Genomic DNA, 20,496 nt, shown 5'->3' with positions numbered 1-20,496 from the left:
AATTTGAAAACTTTTTGAATTCAAAAACTATTCTAATTTGAAACTTTTCGAATTCTAATTTGAAAACAATTCGAGTTCAAGAAGTATTCAAAAACTATTCAAAAACGTTTCGAATTCGAAATTCATCCGAATTTTTTTTTTTGTTATTTCGGATTTCTTTTTAATTCGGTGCTATTATTACTACTATTTCAATTCGGAATGAAACTCACCGCACATGTCTAATAAGTCCTGATTGTGGGTGACACGTGTCCGACCAAGAGTCGTGTCAGTGGGAGCAACAACGGTAAAAGGAGCAATACAGTGGTGTCAATAAAGTTTATTGAAATTGAAGGTGTGCGGTGTGAACAATTGTTTGTGACATCATAATAGACAAAAAAATAACAAACAATGAAGCTAATTATAAAACAACCCAAAGGGAAGATTGGGCTTACTGCCTTCCCATAATAATCACATGGCACAAAAATTCATCTTTTATTGACAAATATTTGGATCACAGCTGCTGAATGCCTCCCCTCCCCTGCAAAGAATAGTGCTGGACCCGTAAGGGTTATCTCTATTGCTGTCTTGAGCTATTGATTGTTGGTGTAAATGATCCGGTTCGCGGTCCGCCCCCGAGGATCTCCACCGTCTCCTCGGCTTGCAGTGAAATGAAACAAAAAGTGGAAATTGAAAAGCCGCACCACAGCTAAGAGGTCCAAGATACAACTTCATTCCAATAGATGTCAGGGGAACAATCCCACGCGTTTCAGGGGGTCAGAGAGCGCCCCCTTCATCAGGAGCTTGATTAACAGCAATGTAAAATAGACTAGAAGTGAACTGGACCTTTAACCCCTTCAATACCGGGCACTAACAACCCCCTCCCAGGCCAATTTTCAAATTTCAGCGCTGTCACGCTTTGAATGACAATTGCGCGGTCATCTAAATTACTTTTTTATAATTTTTTCACACAATAATCGCTGCTTGGGGTTTTATTTTCTGCTAAATAAACTAAAAAAAAATCCCTGAAAAATGTGAAAAAAAAAGAAAAACAAACAAATGCGTTTTTCTTCATTTCCGTTAGAAAATGTTGAAAAAAATAATCTTAAATTTAGGTCAAAATGTACTCTGCTCCATTTCTTTAGAAAAAATAACCCAAATCAGTGTATATAATTTAGTCTGTAGGAACGTTATAGAGACCACAAACTATGAGAGATATATATCTGAAAATTGATCATTCCTGACGGCCCATCTCCTTTCTAGTTGCCTGAAAGAAAAAAAAAAAAAAATATATATATATATATATATATATATATATATATATATATATATATATATATATATATAGTTGCAATTTTCAAAGTATTTTTTTTCTTTTTTATTAATTTTCTTTGTACATTTTTTTTTACATGCAGTGACCAGAGCAATATTTGCAATTTTCAAAGTATTTTTTTTTCTTTTTTTATTCTTTTTTTTTTTTTTTTTTGTACATTTGTTTTTTTTTTTAAATACAGTGACCAGAGCAATATGGTTTTACTATAGTAACACTGTACTACTCTGGGGAGGTGATCAGGATTTTTTTGATTGCTTATAGCTGTGAATTTTACAGTAAAAATCAACCTTTTTTTTTTTCTAAATGAAAACCATTCAGTGTTTACTATTGTGATTAGCTGCGATTGACCCTATCTGTACCATGTGATCACGGTGACCAATCACAGGGCTCATCACAATAGTACACAATGAAAGGCATGAAACAAAGCCATTCATTGTATACAAATGTCATGTGATTGGTCACAGAGTTCACATGGCACCAGCAGCGGGGACCGGTACCATGATTTGTCATCGGTCATGTCCAGTAGATACAGTGGGTCACAGGTTGCACTGGTGGCATGGCCTGTAGGGGGCGTGTGCGTGAGGCGAGATCCTTGGAGGACGTCCTCCCCAGGGCCATTTTTAACACAGGGCAAAAGGGGCAGCTGCCCCCCCGGCCCAGTCATTGTTGTGGGGCCCAAAGCAGCTGCCCCTTGAGCCCGCAAATAGTTGATAAGTGGATTTGGGAGGGTTTGCCCCAGGGTCCAATCAATATTAAAGATGGCCCCTGGTCCTCCCAGGATAACACGGCTCCCGTCCCACCATCATAGAACATTAGGCCTGGTGGGAAGAGGTTCATTTTTTTTTTACCAGTGTTGTTGCAAGCACTCAGTCTATTCACTTTGTTCTCAATTAAGCCCTGATGAAGGTAGCACTCATGGACCGCTGAAACGCATTGGCCACTTTTTGGATTGCCCCTCGGACATTAATTGGTATAAAGTTGTAGTTTGCAGTGGTGTGACGCTTCAATTCCAATTTTTGTTACATTCACCCCCCCTCCCCCCTCCCACTAAGAAGACCACTAAAAGCGGCGGGAGACGCAGCGCAGGTACTGGAGCCCTCGTCTATAATCATCCCTCGTGTGTTATTTTTAATGCTTCAAAAAAAACAAACAAATATATCATAAAATAATTAAAAAATGGAATAAAATCACAGCGTTAATGCCGGCAAAGTATCATAAGTTGACCCCCAAGCTAAATAAACAGGAGAGCAGCAAATAATAGAATGTAAATATAAGAAATAAAAACAAAACGCGTTTTCTGATGGAAGACGGCAGAAGAAGACATGATGGAGGTTTTCATAGTTATTAATAGACGAGGCGCTCGATGCATCGGAGACAGATAAGAGCCGTATTGTGTGCATCTCGTTCCTTAGCAACTGATAAAAGATTTGGTGTTCGTGGAGAAATGAAAATTATGTAAGACAAACATGTGTAACTTTTCATTTTTTAAAGAAAACCTACAAAAAAAAAAAAAAAAGATACAATATAGAAGATTGTCCCACAAATCATTGGATGTGATGAGGCCCGTCTGTCAGAGTCTTTTTATTGCCGATACATTTCCAATCTCTAGTTCTGATTTTTGCAGACAGGATCTGAATTCTGTTCTCTGGAATCGGCTCGCTGGTTTTCTCAGAACTCTGCACAGTGCTTGAGGACAAGTTACAGACATCCTCTGCCTTCTTTGGATTTCCAGCTTGGATTCTTTTAGGTGAGCTCCGCACTGGAGGGGGAACATGCACTGGAGTTATTTTGTGTCGTGGATCCTCGTCAGAGATCTGTGTGACAATTATGTGACAATGGTGGAACCATAAAAGAGTCATGTACACGTCGGCAGGGCGGAGATGAATCAGGTTGGGACTGTAGTTGGGATCCTGGCAGAGTTGTAAATGGTATTTGGAGAAGCTGGTAGAGCAGTGGAGCTTCAAACTGCGGCCCAGGGCTGGATGAGGCCCTTTGTTTGCCTCTATTGGGCCCTTGGGGCACTATTCCTCCCCCTGATACAAGACACTATTCTGCCAACTGACGACTATGGGGCACCATTTCTCCCAATTACATCAACAATGGGGCATCATTTTGCCCAATGACACCAACAATGGAGCACCATTTCTCCCAATGACACCAACAATGAGACACCATTTCTCCCGATGACACCAACAATGGGGCACCATTTCTCCTAATGACACCAACAATGGGGCACCATTTCTCCCAATGACACCAACAATGAGACACCATTTCTCCCGATGACACCAACAATGGAGCACCATTTCTCCCAATGACACCAAAAATGAGGCACCATTTCTCCTAATGACACCAACAATGAGTCACCATTTCTCCCAATGACACAAACAATGGGGCCCCATTTCCCCCAATGACACCAACTATGAGGCACCATTTCTCCCAAAGACACCAACAATGGGGCACTATTTCTCCCAATGACACCAACAATTAGACACCATTTCTCCCAATGACACCAACAAAGGGGCACCATTTCTTCCAATGACACCAACAATGAGGCACTGTTCCTTCCAATGATACCAACGGACTGGGAGTACACTGGAAGCACGGAGCAAACTGGGCACACTGGAGTCACTTGAGAATATGTGGACTGGGAATGCACTGGAGGGACTGAGCAAACTGGGCACACTGTAGTCACTTAAGTACACGTGAACTGGGAGTACACTGGAAGCATTGAGCATACTGGGCACACTGGAGTCACTTGAGGACATGTGAACTAGGGAGTGCACTGGAGGCACTGAGCACACTGGGCACAGTTGAGTCACTAGAAGACATGTGGACTGGGAGGACATTTAGCATTAATAAATAGGGACTGGTAGTACACCGGAGGCACTGATCATACTGGGCACATTGTAGACCCTAGAAGACACATTGACTGGGAAACTACTGGAGGCACTAAGCATACTGGGCACAATGTAGGCACTAGAAGATAAGTGATCTGGGGTGCACTGGAGGCATTGAGCATACTGGGCATACTGGAGTCACTTGAGGAATGGATACATGGACTGGGGGTGCACTGGAGGCACTGAGCATACTGGGCATACTGGAGTCACTAGAAGACATGTGGACTGGAAGTTTGCTGGAGGCACAGGGTATCTAGGGCAGGGATCCTCAAACTATGGCCCTCCAGCTGTTGCAGAACTACACTTCCCATGAGGCATTGTAAAACTCTGACATTCACAGACATGACTAGGCATGATGGGAATTGAAGTTCCTGAACAACTGGAGGGCCATAGTTTGAAGATCCCTGATCTAGGGTCTGGAGACAGGCATGGAGGACAGGTGTCAGTGAAGAAGGCTCAATTAAGGTGTTTTTTGTTGTATTGGGCTTTGAATGGCTCCCAAAAGATATCTGTTCATGTGCCAGAACGACCGCTCATTAGTTTGGAACATGACCTTAGATATTGCCATAAACATGGTGTAACATAATGATTGTCTGTTTCTTACCCACATGGCATCTTGGTAGCCCATTTGTAGCCCACACATTGTAACAATTGCCTGTTTGCTGCCTTTATATTATCAGGATTGGTGTTTTTTGCCTAAATATTGTTCAGTCATCTTTAGAAGTATACACTACTATAATTTAATCCCCTGTGTCGCTATTAAACCCTTTAATTCACCATTGTACATCATTCACCGATTGGTTGCTACAGGTGGTTTAGGGGTGGCACAGGACTGGCAGAGTGACGTAGCTAGGAAAGCTTTCTTCATGGTAGATCAGAGCGAGTCACCTGCCGAAATTACAGGATGATTTCGCTGAAGTTCCAGCCAAAGGGGAAATTAGAGACTTTGCAGCAAAATCAATTTTGACTACTAAAGCGCTCCTCTATTCCCTAAATGCCACCATCTGTGCCCTCCCATGCAGTCTCATTTATTAAGTTGGAGATCGGCTCTTCAGAAGCATTAGAAGAACACTTACAAAGATGAAATCTGGAATGTATTTTACGGTAATTACGCACTTCAAATCTGCTAGTAACAAGGGCTAGGCTACACAATGCCAGATTTCTGAGCTTCCAGGGGCTCAGCTTGGATAAAGCTCCTCGTTCAAAGAGAAGCCAGAAGAGGTCTACACTTGTCCACACTTAGATGATTGGTAGGGTTCTTCTACTTTTAAGCAGCACTCATCAAATTCTCCCAACAGACCAACCTTCAGCCACAACTTTGACTTATCTTTAGGTGTCGCAGTTCACCTTCAGAACATAGTGGTTTTCAAATAGAATGTGTCTTCTCACAGGTCTCAGAAAGCTTGACATTTTTTTTAAAGCTTACCTGAAATCTACATTTCTAAGCTGCCAAAAGTGAAGATTTGCTTTATTAAAAGGAATATTGAAAAATGTTAATTGCACCTAAACATTAGTCTGAAAAACAAACTTTTTGTCTGGATTTCCTCCTGAAAAATAGCAGACCACTTGTTGTGGGTATGGGCATGTGCCTAGGCACTCCTGTTTTGCAGCCTCATAGCTGTACATGTGTGTAGGCAGGTGTAGTCTACTTTCTCCACTGTAGGTGGTGTTCTTCCACAGTGGCATTGCAGCTGGAGAGGAAGTTAAGAGGAACATGGTTCCTCTATGGTTTCCTGGGTCACTGGTGAAGCTATCTACCAGTTAGATGCTGCCGTCCCATGTGACTCTAGTGGCCATCTTGCATCAGGCAGAGCCTATTTAAGGCCCTGGATCCCAGGGATTTTTGTGAGTATGTAAAGTGGGGACAGAACTAGCTGCAGAGAAAAGTTCCTGATGAGGAGGGAAAGCGTAGGGCTTGAAACTCTGGACATACAATAAATGTGGGGAGTTTGGGACTTTAGATGAAACACATAGTTTGTGTTCCTCCATCCCTGGTTCAGATAAACAAGAAAAGGGGTTTGGGGACTTTAAATGAGGTAGTTGACTCGTAGAGTCAAATTAGGTGAATTCATGTTTAATAAAATGGTAAAAATAGTAAATGCATAGCAATAATACAACTCATGTAAAAAGTTAATATCATATTTGTACATATGCACATTGATAATAGCATCATAAATTTATGTATATATATATATATAATCAGCACATAACAATAATAAATAATGTTATAGACTCATGTATCAACTTGGCAGCACAAATTAGGGTTCAATGGGTTAAAAAATGGTAAATTGTGTATCTAGATATGAATCCTTATTGGGCACATAGCTACATCCTGAATGACCAACGCGTTTCATGTGAAAACACTTCCTTAGGGGCGGATGCTGTAAGATATCTGCAAAAAACGAGATTGGGATTAAACCTAATATTGAAATAAGCACAACAGGACAAGACAATATCGTCAACCCTGAGTACTTACATGCCACAGATAGCGACGGTGTGTGGTGTATGTAAGATCAAGGTCAGAAAAGTGGTCTTTCCCGGGAGCTGAAGTGGTCATAAAGCCCCGTAGCCGAAAGGCGCACACGCAGCACCCCCAAACACAGATTGCCAGTCTCCAAAGTGCTTCACTAGAGTACAGCGTCTACATGCGTGCAGAGTAAGGAACTGTGCCTGAGAAGTCGCCTTATGCACGCCCCCTACGCACAAGGGTTGCCACCAGCATGACGCTCGCACGACATGTATGGGGAGGGGCCCCAGCCCACACGGTGGACACCTTCCCCAGCTCTGTCGGCCATGGCGCCCAAAGATGACGTCACGCATGGAGTCTGTGATACTTATGTACATGGGAGGAGCCTGTGATACTTATGTACATAGCTGCTCTTCATCTTCATTGGGGTTCAGCTGCTCTTCATCATCATTGGGGATTATCTGCTCTTCATCTTTTTTGGGGTCCAGCTGCTCATTTTTGGGGGTTTAGCTGCTCTTTATTTTCTTTGGTGTTCAGCTGCTCTTCATCTTCATTGGGGTTCAGCTGCTCTTCATTATCATTGGGGATTATCTGCTCATCTTTTTGGGGGTCCAGCTGCTCATTTTTGGGGTTTATCTTGTATGGGGTTCAGCTGCTCTTCACCATCATTGGGGATTAGCTGCTCTTCAGCTTATTTGGGGTTCAGCTGCTCTTCACCATCATTGGGGATTAGCTGCTCTTCAGCTTATTTGGGGTTCAGCTGCTCTTCACCATCATTGGAGATTAGCTGCTCTTCAGCTTATTTGGGGTTCAGCTGCTCTTCGTCGACATTGGGGTTTAGTTGCTCCTCATCTTCATTGGGGTTTAGCTGCTCTTCGTCTTCACTGGGGTTCAGCTGCTCTTCATCATCATTGCGGATTATCTGCCCTTCATCTTCTTTGGGGTTCAGCTGCTCTTCATCATCATTGGGGATTATCTGCTCTTCACCTTTTTGGGGGTCCAGCTGCTCATTTTTGGGGTTTAGCGACTCGTTATCTTTATCGGGGTTCAGCTGCTCTTCAGCTTATTTGGGTATTAGCTGCTCTTCAGCTTATTTGGGTTTTTGCGGCTCTTCACCTTCATTGGGGTTCAGTTGCTCTTTATCTTCTTTGAGCTTCTGCAGCTCTTCATCTTCATTGTGGAACTCCATGATTTGCATAATTCCAACCTTATGTATTGGTTTCTTGCATGTCCTCCATCCTGCAGCCCATCAGTCACTCTCCCAAAACAAGACCCATTACTCCTCCAAATTGAATGAACATCGACCAGTGACATCACTGGACCCAAAAATCAATAACAGTATGGAATCAATCAGAATTTATATTCAGAGATATCGGGAAGTCCATGAATTTTATCCTCTACAAGATCTGTCTTCCAGCAGTCTGTCCTTACTAAATTGAGTGATCCCGACTGAATACATTGTGAAGAGTTCATTTATTCAGGGCCTGGAATATGAAGTGCACCTGATAATTGACAAGCCAACATCTGTTCCCGGATTATTGGCTCATATTTAACTGCCTGTTCGATCGGTTAGGAAGGCAGATGCTTGGGTACATATGTAATAAGTCACTTAAATGATTTACGAAAATATCTGTTAACTGCTTTATTAGTCCTTAAATTTACTGTGAGCGGGGAGCTGAGGGAGTGGATGTTGTTCAATCGCTTATTTGTGTATTTTTCCAGCTTACATTGGGAAATAATTTAAATTTTTCATATAAGCCAAAGAAAATGAGTCTGAGAATTAATATAAGGGCACATGATGTACTGGATGAGGGCTTCAGGCTTTTATTTGGGCACCCCCAACCAGTGGCGGAACTACCGCCATAGCGACCCACGCGACCCACGCGGGCGCTATGGGGCACGCAGCCGAGTGGGGCCCAGTGAGCAGGGCTGATCCTAGGCGGGTGCGTGCCCCGTAAGCTGCCGCAGAGAAGAGGCACCAAGCCGCCGAAGCTGTGGCACACCACTTGACTGCACTGGTTGCTAGAATCACCGGCCGCCCGGCGCCTAGCAACCATTGACGTCAGAGGCCGTGCCCGCCCTAGCATTCATAGCACGCCGCCTCCGTGGATAGAAAACGAGCCCAGCTCCATCCACCTCTGCCATCTTCAGACAGCGTGGCTCAGAGGGAGGGGAGCGAGCAGAGCGAGAGGAGCGTTTCTGAAAAGAGCTGCCTGCCTTGCTGTGAGACTGTGAGTGACTGCACTGCACTGCACCTGACATGAACCTCGGCCTTACCCTGTAATTAGTTTGCTGTGCCATTAAACGCAGCCACTGTGCCCGTCAAATGCAGCCACTGTGCCCATCAAACGCAGCCACTGTGCCCATTAAACGCAGCCACTGTGCCCGTCAAACGCAGCCACTGTGTCCATTAAACGCAGCCACTGTGCCCGTCAAACGCAGCCACTGTGCCCATTAAACGCAGCCACTGTGCCTGTCAAACGCAGCCACTGTGTCCATTAAACGCAGCCACTGTGTCCATTAAACGCAGCCACTGTGCCCGTCAAATGCAGCCACTGTGTCCATTAAACGCAGCCACTGTGCCCATTAAACGCAGCCACTGTGCCTGTCAAACGCAGCCACTGTGTCCATTAAACGCAGCCACTGTGCCCATTAAACGCAGCCACTGTGCCCGTCAAACGCAGCCACTGTGCCCGTCAAACGCAGCCAGTGTGTCCAAATGCAGCCACTGTGCCATAAAATGCAGCCACGGTGCCCATCAAACGCAGCCACTGTGCCCAAACACAGCCACTGTGCCCGTCAAACGCAGCCACTGTGCCCGTCAAACGCAGCCACTGTGCCCAAATGCAGCCACTGTGCCATAAAATGCAGCCACGGTGCCCATCAAACGCAGCCACTGTGCCCATCAAACACAGCCACTGTGCCCGTCAAACGCAGCCACTGTGCCCAAACGCAGCCACTGTGCCCAAACGCAGCCACTGTGCCATAAAACGCAGTCACGGTGCCCATCAAATGCAGCCACTTTGCCCATCAAACGCAGCCATTGTGCCCATTAAATCCACAGGGGAGCTGTGTGCAGGGGGGGCCCCATACAACATTTTGCTATGGGGCCCTGTGATTTTTAGTTACGCCCCTGCCCCCAACCATCCCCACCCATGCCCACAACCAACACCTTTGTATCAGCAATCTGGGAACCACCGGCTTATTACCTACTAAAAATACAGTATTCAGAATATCTCACATACAGAAGCCCTGATGTATCAAAGTCAATCTATCAGTCAACCACATGGCAGCAACTCAATGCGTTTAGGCATCTAGACGTGGTGAAGACGACCTGCTGAAGTTCAAACTGAGCATCAGAATGGGGAAGAACCATCTCTCTGGTTTACAGAGAATGGTGGTAAAAAGAGAAAATATCCAGTGAGCGGCAGTTGTGCGGAGGAAAATGCCTTGTTGACGTCAGAGGTCAGAGGAGAATGGACAGACTGGTTCTCGATGATTGAAAGGCAACAGTAACTCAAATAACCACAGCAGCAGAAGACCACACCGGGCGCCACTCCTGTCAGCTAAGAACAGGAAACTGAGGCTACAATTGGCACAGGATCACCAAAATTGGACAATAGAAGATTGGAAGAACATTGCCTGGTCTGATGAGTCTGGATTTCAGCTGCGACATTCAGATGGTGGGGTCAGAATTTGACGCATGGATCCATCCTGTCCTAGGGACTTTTTTTTTGCCACCTTTGGGAGAGCCCACTACAGTCTGACTCAGGATTTTACCCCTGTTGAGGGGTTCCTGCATTGAAGTTCATTTACCCTACATTCAAGGGCGGGGGGGTTACACCCTGAAGAAACAGATCAGCTTTAATGTCCTCTGTTGCATTTTTGCTCATTCCTTATGAAGTATTCCAAGGCTCACCTTTACCCCATCCAAGATAAATCAGCAAATAAACAGTGAAAAGACACGCATGGCCTGTTTTCTGATTTGAGTGACTGTGAACTGCTGTGTGCCTGGCTGCCATGTGCCTAGTAGGGAATGGAACCTGGGACCAGTCAGCCCAGTCCGGGGGCTCTGTGCTACATATATGACCAGTTTTGCTGTCTTCTAATACGGCGGGGGAAGTATATACTGTTGTAGCAACGTAAATGATTGGCAAGGACTGTACACATTTTTAGCTATTGCCATTATTTTAGAGGAGGTTTTATCAAACACTGAACCCAAGCTATGTCAATAAGGATAAAGAATAGCTTGACCTTTTGACACATTTGACCCATGGCATGTATGAAACCCCAGTGCCATCCAGGTCTTGACTTAAGGAAATGTTTCCCTCAAAATAACTGATGTAAGAAGAAGATGGAAGTAGAAAAGGTTTCACCCATGTGGGAATGGCTAAACTTTCTAAATAAAGAGCCAGCAGCACAGACTGGAAGGGGAACTTCATCCAAGGGGGACACTAAATCTGCACTACAAGACAACCAGATCAACATACTGATTTCCTTCGATGCTTAAGTAAATCCAACATTCCATATTCCTGATATGTGGCTTCTGTACCATGTACTGTATGGAAAAGTCTCCTGTTCTCTTTGTATCGCTTCCTGGTGTTCCTGACAGTCCCTCTGCTTTCCTATTAAAACTGACCACACTAAACATGAGAACACAGCATGGTCGGTTCCCTAGCTATGCTGGGAAGGCAGCCGACTCTCCTCCATTGATCAGACTTGCTCTGATATGCCCCCTCCCCCCCACCTTCCAGCCATTCACTGGGAAGATCAGCGTGCCGCTGCTTCTCCTCCCCCAGCTCTTATGCAGCTGAGGAAATGTGACCACTTATATAAAAGGCAGGATGAGACACTGCCACTGTGAGAAGATAGGAAAATGTGACACAGGATTCACATTTAGAGTAAATGCGATGTCCCAGACTAGTGTTTATGGGCAAAGAAAGCTGTGGATTTGTCTTTTTCCGGATTCTGCAGCTCTGAATTCGAACATTCAATCCTGTGTCCGGGTTTTGCTAGACACCTGCAATCTGGCTGAGTATTCAGGTGTGCAGGGTCGTTATATACTCAGGTCTGAGGATCACTCAGAGCTCCCAGTTGGAGACCGTTCCCAGTGTGTAAGCTGGAAGGTCTCATTGAGGGGTCAGAGGGCCCAGCCAAAAGCCAGGAGACAGAGGTCTCATTGAGGGGTCAGAGGGCCTAGCCAAAAGCCAGGACACAGAGGTCTCATTGAGGGGTCAGAGTGCCCAACCAAAAGCCAGGACACAGAGGTCTCATTGAGGGGTCAGAGTGCCCAACCAAAAGCCAGGACACAGAGGTCTCATTGAGGGGTCAGAGTGCCCAACCAAAAGCCAGGACACAGAGGTCTCATTGAGGGGTCAGAGTGCCCAACCAAAAGCCAGGACACAGAGGTCTCATTGAGGGTTTAGAGGGCCCAGCCAAAAGCCAGGACACAGAGGTCTCATTGAGGGGTCAGAGGGCCTAGCCAAAGTCAGGAAACAGAGGTCTCATTGTGGGGTCTGAGGGCCCAGCCAGAAGCCAGGAGACAGAGGTCTCATTGAGGGGCCAGAGGGCCCAGCCAAAAGCCAGGACACAGAGGTCTCATTGAGGGGCCAGAGGGCCCAGCCAAAAACCAGGACACAGAGGTCTCATTGAGGGGTCAGAGTGCCCAACCAAAAGCCAGGACACAGAGGTCTCATTGAGGGTTTAGAGGGCCCAGCCAAAAGCCAGGACACAGAGGTCTCATTGAGGGGTCAGAGGGCCCAGCCAAAAGCCAGGACACAGAGGTCTCATTGAGGGGTCAGAGGGCCCAGCCAGAAGCCAGGAGACAGAGATCTCATTAAGGGGTCAGAGGGCCTAGCCAAAGTCAGGAAACAGAGGTCTCATTGTGGGGTCTGAGGGGCCAGCCAGAAGCCAGGAGACAGAGATCTCATTGAGGGGTCAGGGGGCCCAGCCAGCAGACAGAGGTCTCATCGAAGGGTCAGAGGGCCCAGCCAGGAGACAGAGGTCTCATCGAAGGGTCAGAGGGCCCAGCCAGAAGCCAGGAAACAAAGGTATCATTGAGGGGTCAGAGGACCCAGCCAGGAGACAAAGGTCTCATCGAAAGATCAGAGGGCCCAGTCAGAATCCAGGAAACAGAGGTCTCATTGTGGGGTCAGAAGGCCCAGCCAGAAGCCAGGGGACAGAGATCTCATTGAGGGGTCAGGGGGCCCAGCCAAAAGTCAGGAGACAGAGGGTCTCATTGAGTGGTCATAAGGCCCAGCCTGAAGCCAGGAGACAGGGGGTCTCATCAAGAGGTCAGAGAGCCCAGCCAGAAGCCAGGAGACAGAGGTCTCATCATGGGGTCAGAGGGTCCAGCCAGGTTCCAGGAGACAGAGGTCTCAGTTACAGGAGTCAGGTAGGCTTCTATTGGAGTGTCAGGATAACCCAAATTTATAAGCCAGAGGTTAGTTGTACAGTGGGCTCTTTGACTAAAGGCTAGAAAGCCAAGCATTCAGGAGAGCTGGACAACACAGTCAGAGAGACTTGTAAGAGAAGCAGAGGGATTCTACAATTGAAACTGAGTGAGCTTATGAGCCAGGTGGGTTGGCATTTTCCAGAGTTTGTATTCTGTTGAAGCTGGAGAAGATCCCCTGCATGGGAAGCCTGATGTTGGACTGTTATTTTCCTGTCATTTTAATAAAAGTGGACTTCCAGGCCCTTAAAAATAGTTCCTGTCTGCCGTGGACTCACTGTAAAAAAGCATCTACCACGAGAGCCAACTACTCCATTGTCACAATATACAGAAACGCTTTACCTTTTATTTCTATTTTAAACATAATGGGTTATTTTACAAGGTCAGGATTTACATAGACTTTAATGTTAAAGTCCTGTTCAAGGAGGGAATTGTGGACCAGCAATAACAGAAGCTGAGTACCCTTAGGCTCTGTTTCCACTAGTGCGACTTTTCATGCGACTTGGGACTGAAAAGTCGCATGACAAATTGTTTCCCATGATTTCCAATGAGTACCGTTCATATCTGTGCGACTTTAAGTCGCAGCGACTTCAAAGTAGTCCCTGCACTACTTTGGTCCCACTTTGATGCGACTTGAGGTCCATAGATACAGGCATTGCTTCAAATCGCGGTAAAAAGTCGCGGTAAAATCGCGGTAAAAAATCGCGGCAAAATCGCGCGACTTTGGGGACGCACTAGTGGAAACATAGCCTAACTGTATACATACTATTGGCAATGTTCATTTGTTAGGAAAAGCTAGTTAGTGTGTGCATGACACTGTGTATATCCTGTACTGTAGTTTGTATATACAACGCTCTTGTTCAGTAAAAGCACATCTATCTATCTATCTATCTATCTATCTATCTATCTATATATCTCTCCTGATCAGGTGTTCCTCCTTGGCCTCCATATTCTAGAATACATTGGGTTGGTCTGGCGGTGAGTTATTGGAACGGCCTCAATCGATTTCTGTTGCCTCCAGTTTTCTCTGTTCAGGTTTCCCTGTAATGAAATGCAATCAATTATTGATCATTCCCCAGTAACAGAGACTTTATCTATCGTTTTTACATGACAAATACATGTAAACGCTGGAATTAGCCCGCCAGCCGTCTTGTTCTCCTGAGTGATGTCATCAGTCAGTTCCAGGTTCACACGTCTCGCAGTTACGGTTGATTTTGCCGGTAAATATGAGTTTTCATTAACAGCTCTGACAAATATGGAGGCGTCCCACATGGCAGCGATCCATCATCCTACATAGAGATTACCATAAACTATTCCACAGAGAGAATCACAGAACATAGCATTGCATAAGATGATGGTTTTCTTCAACATGAATTCCAGCCTTCCCTTCAGTCTTGCACAGTTGTACCGGCTCCTCTCCTGGGCTGAAATAGCTTCCTCTGATATCACCGCACACTGTGAGCTTCTCAGGCGCATGTGCAGCAGGTCCCAAGATGGCTGCGACCCTCTGAAGCTCCGCTCCACTCCGGTCCTATAATCCCCACTGCAGCCTTCAGGACACCCGCCGGAGACCTGCTCCGCAGCCAATCGTGAGGGGAACACCCCGGTAATGCTCCGATGACAGACAGCTCTGTTAGGAGGGATCTCTCTAGCCAGTTAAACTCCGCCACAGGCCCACACAGCCATCCCAAGATGGCGGCCGCGGCAGCACGAGGCAGAGACTCAGAAGCAGAGGAATCAATAGTTGACCAAGATGCAGCATTCCTGACCCCACAGAGCACAGTGAGTCTTCCACACTTGGTGGCACCCTTCCCTACCTCTACGGAGTCCCTGATAGGGAGGTCAATAGATAGGGAGGTCGATATGGGCTTCTTATGACCCCTATGAGTGATCCCTTAGCAGGCCTAGACACATGTGATAGAGAGGCCTACAACTCCCCTCTGATCCTTACTGACTTTCCCTCTATGATGACAGCCTTCTCCAAGATGCTGTCCAGAGGTCTAGCACAAAATGCTGCTCAAATCACCTTTTCCATTCATGCTGACCTGCAGCAACTGGACTTGAGCTCATGGAAAAGAAAGCTGATCAATCCGTAGCCAGGATCAATCAAAATTCTGCCGGAATTCAGGATGTCCAGGACCAACTAGAGACCTCATTATCCAAAATTGATGACCTGGAAAACAGATCCAGACGTTATAATTTTAGGATCATAGGACTCCCAGAATCTGTGAAAGAAGTCCAACCAGCAGTTCGGGTCCTCATCAAAGACCTCATCCCAGATATTCCCAAACACAGCCTGGAACTCGACAGGGCTCACAGAGCTTTGCAACCCCCCCGCTGTTCAGACAGCCTCCCCAGAGACATTATAGTCAAGCCCCATTTTTTTCTGTTAAAGAAGAAGTGATGAAAAGGTCTAGAGCAGCTGACAACCTTACTACCCAGGGCCCATGTCGCATTGGACATTTCTTTATTTCTACGGGTCCAATTACGCTGGGATATATTGTAGAAATAAAGTCAGAGGAATTCCGGCTCTCTTGAATTAGGCACTTCCTCAACTCTATTTGGTCAGCTAAGAACGAGCCCCCTAAAGCCACTCCTTATGGACAATGGTGCTCCAATACCATGGCTCAGAGGAGAGGTATCTTGCTGATCTACTCCTCACTGACATGTAAGGATGACATACCCTCTTATACCCGAGCCTGGGAGATGGACACGGGGCATACGTGGGACCAAAGTATATGGTCTCAAGTTTTTCAAAAGGCATCTTGTAAAACTCGTTCTTATAAAGGTATCTTGAATATTTCCCTAATTGAAGCTAATGTTAAGTTGTTAACTATATGGTACTACGTCCCCTCCAGATTGGCAACGATCTACCCAGAGGCCTCCCCCTTGTGTTTTAGAGGGTGTAATCTGGTGGGCTCAATGTTCCATATCTGGTGGACATGTCCCCGAATAAGGTCATACTGGAACAAGTTTTTTTTGCATATAGAGGAAAATAACAGGCACTACGATCTCTCAAGATCCCACCATAGCTCTCTTAAAATCACAAAATCCTGGTGGTCTCCAAACACATTCAAGCTCTGACTTTCTTCATTCTCCTGGGAGGCAAGATTACGCTCACGGGGGCTTGGAAAAAGCCTTCTATATCATTTAGGGCAGCAAAGAGTAAAATATCCTGGATCAAAGAACAAATAGTTGCTAAACTACAAGACAAACTAGCAAAATTTGAAGCTATATGGGAACCCTAGGCATCGTACAGTAACATTTCCCTCTGTCCGGGTATTGCAAATAGTGGTTGGGGGCACTGCTGGTCGGTCTCTCTCCCTTCCTTCCTTCCTTCCTTCCTTCCTTCCTTCCTTCCTTCCTTCCTTCCTTCCTTCCTTCCTTCCTTCCTTCCTTCCTTCCTTCCTTCCTTCCTTCCTTCTCTCTTTTCACTCTCTCTCACAGGGACTCCCTAGATTCCCTGCTTCTATTTCTCGCTCTCTTCTCTACTTATACCCCCCTTAGAGGTGGCTCTAGGCGTTGTGATACCTTAGGCAAATCTTAGACATGAGGCCCCACTCACGCCAATAATGGGAAAAAAATTTAAAGCGACAGAAATTAACTGCATAAATTGCATATATTAAGAGCCTTAAATCATATGAACTATGTATTCACAGTTTCTAGAATTTTCTCTAACCAATTACTCTTCAACCAAATATCATAAAACACAGGGCATATTAGCAATGTGTTTAACCACTTCAGCCCCGGAAGGATTTACCCCCTTCCAGACCAAAGCACTTTTTGCGATACGGCGCTGCGTCACTTTAACTGACAATTGCGCGGTCGTGCAACACTGTACCCAAACAAAATTGACGTCCTTTTTTTCCCCACAAATAGAACTTTCTTTTGGTGGTATTTGATCACCTCTGCGTTTTTTAGTTTTTGCGCTATAAACAAAAAAAGAGCGACAATTTTGAAAAAAAAAAGCAATATTTTTTACTTTTTGCTATAATAAATATCCCCCAAAAATATATAAAAAAACTTTTTTTTCCTCAGTTTAGGCTGATACGTATTCTTCTACATATTTTTGGTAAAAAAAACCCACAATAAGCGTATATTGATTGTTTTATGCAAAAGTTATCGCGTCTACAAAATAGGGGATAGATTTATGGCATTTTTATTATTAATTTTTTTTTATTAGTAATGGCGGCGATCTGCGATTTTTATCGGGACTGCGACATTATAGCAGATACATCGGACACTTTGGACACTATTTTGGGACCATTGTCATTTATGCAGCAATCAGTGCTATAAAAATGCACTGATTACTGTGTAAATGACACTGGCAGGGAAGGGGTTGAACACTAGGGGGCGATGAAGGGGTTAAGTGTGTCCTAGGGAGTGATTCTAACTGTGGGGGGGATGGGCCACCACTGACATGACAGAGATCACTGCTCCCGATGACAGAGAGCGGTGAGCTCTGTCATGTCACAAGGTATACATAGGCATCTCCCCGTTCTGCCGCTCCGTGACACGATCGCCGGGAGACCGGTCATGCTGTATGCGACAGGCGCGCGCCCGCTAGCCCAGCCAATTAAAGGGGATGTACAGGTACGCCCATTTGAAAACTGCTGTCATTGTGCCGACGTATATCGGCGTGCAGCGGTCGGCAAGTGGTTAAGTTATAGCAAAAGTGTCAAAAAACATATTTCTCCATTTAACATCAATGTCAGGTTAATATAACCCAGCCAGCACAGAGTTCCCCCTTACATCAGAGTCTGCAGGAGAACCCCTTACAGTGCAAAGGGAAATTTGATGTAAAGGGGAATGCTGATGTAAGGGGGCAGGGGTTACTGTTATAAGGGGGAACCTTTATAATAGACTGCAGACATAGTACAGGAGATGATCAGAGACTGCAGACATAGTACAGGAGATGATCAGAGACTGCAGACATAATACAGGAGATGATCAGAGACTGCAGACATAGTACAGGAGATGGTCAGAGACTGCAGACATAATACAGGAGGTGATCAGAGACTGCAGACATAGTACAGGAGATGATCAGAGACTGCAGACATAATACAGGAGATGATCAGAGACTGCAGACATGGTACAGGAGATGGTCAGAGACTACAGACATGGTACAGGAGATGGTCAGAGACTGCAGACATAGTACAGGAGGTGATCAGAGACTGCAGACATAGTACAGGAGATGATCAGAGACTGCAGACATAGTACAGGAGATGATCAGAGACTGCAGACATAGTACAGGAGATGGTCAGAGACTGCAGACATAGTACAGGAGATGATCAGAGACTGCAGACATAGTACAGGAGGTGATCAGAGACTGCAGACATAGTACAGGAGATGATCAGAGACTGCAGACAGAGTACAGGAGATGATCAGAGACTGCAGACATAGTACAGGAGATGATCAGAGACTGCAGACATAGTACAGGAGATGATCAGAGACTGCAGACATAGTACAGGAGATGATCAGAGACTGCAGACATAGTACAGGAGATGATCAGAGACTGCAGACAGAGTACAGGAGATGATCAGAGACTGCAGACATAGTACAGGAGATGATCAGAGACTGCAGACATGATACAAGAGATGGTCTAATTATGGTAATGACAAGCAAACTCTCCCCCGGCTACCACAGTAACACCACATTGTTGCAGCAGCCACCAAACATTAGAGCCACAACCACAGGTGATCCCGCCACAGACAAGGTACAGATAGATGATCCCTCTATACACTCTTCCATTCCCTACTACAAGCAAGAGAAACCAAGACATTCGCTTTGAGCGCCCAACAGTGCCTTCTGGGAGGTGTAGTCTCTGCAGAGCGCAGGCACCGGCTGACTAGTGTGTGGTGTGGAGAACTACAATTTGGGAGAAGGCTAGGATGGATGGCGTTAGAGCCTGCTATTGGCTGCAGCTGATGAGATGTTCTCAGTGTAGGGGGGGTTACAGCTGGCTGGGGCCTCCATGGCTTTACCCCAGTGTGTGCCGGCCCGCTCACCCCGCCAGCCCAGAGACACCCAGAGCTGTCTTTGATATTGATTGGACCCTGGGCAAACATTTTCCTGGCCCCCCACCCCCACCCCTAGCAATTTCACTCTCTACCCCAACATCCAAAAAAACAAACACACATATAGACTTATCTAAAAAACACTTTAGCAATGTAAACATAAATATCTGATTCACACTCACTGATTGCTCAAGGTTCACTAATTGGTTGCTAGGTTACTGCATATCATAACCACTCACTGATTGGTTGCTAGAAATTACTGCACAATATTACCACCCAATGATTGGTTGCTAGAGGTTACTGCACATCATTACAGCTCACTAATTAGTTGTTAGAGGTTACTGCACATTATTACTGCTCACTGATTGGTTGCTATGGGTTACTGCTCATTACCCAGGGGGTGGGGTCGTAAGAAGTTGGCAGAGGGGTACAGGTGGGATGAAGATGAGAGGCGGGATGGTAAAAAGCTGGCAGAGGGGTACAGGTGAGATGAAGATGACAGGCAGGGTGGTAGGAAGCTGGCAGAGGGGTACAGGGGGGATGAAGATGATGGGCGGGGTTGTAGGAAGCTGGCAGAGGGGTACAGGTGGGATTAAGATGACGAGGGGGGGATGTAGGAAGCTGGCAGAGGGGTACAGGTGGGATGAATATGACAGGCGGGGTGGTAGGAAGCTGGCAGAGGGGTACAGGTGGGATTAAGATGATGAGGGGGGTGGTAGGAAGCTGACAGAGGGGTACAGATGGGATTAAGATGATGAGGGGGGTGGTAGGAAGCTGGCAGAGGGGTATAGGTGGGATGAAGATGAAGGGGGTGGTAGGAAGCTGGCAGAGGGGTACAGGTGGGATGAAGATGACAGGGGAGGTGGTAGGAAGTTGGCAGAGGGGTGCAGGTGGGATGAAAATGACAGGGGGTGGTAGGAAGCTGGCAGAGGGGTACAGGTGGGATGAAGATGACAGGCAGGGTGGTAGGAAGCTGGCAGAGGGGTACAGGTGGGATGAAGATGACAGGGGGTGGTAGGAAGCTGGCAGAGGGGTACAGGTGGGATGAAGATGATGGGGGGTGGTAGGAAGCTGGCAGAGGGGTACAGGTGGGATGAAGATGACGGGGGGATGGTAGGAAGCTGGCAGAGGGGTACAGGTGGGATGAAGATGACAGGGGGTGGTAGGAAGCTGGCAGAGGGGTATAGGTGGGATGAAGATGAAGGGGGTGGTAGGAAGCTGGCAGAGGGGTACAGGTGGGATGAAGATGACAGGGGAGGTGGTAGGAAGTTGGCAGAGGGGTGCAGGTGGGATGAAAATGACAGGGGGTGGTAGGAAGCTGGCAGAGGGGTACAGGTGGGATGAAGATGACAGGC

Source organism: Aquarana catesbeiana, linkage group LG05, assembly GCF_042186555.1.
Source record: "Aquarana catesbeiana isolate 2022-GZ linkage group LG05, ASM4218655v1, whole genome shotgun sequence".
NCBI lineage: Eukaryota > Metazoa > Chordata > Amphibia > Anura > Ranidae > Aquarana > Aquarana catesbeiana.
Note: the sequence above shows the minus strand (reverse complement) of the source record.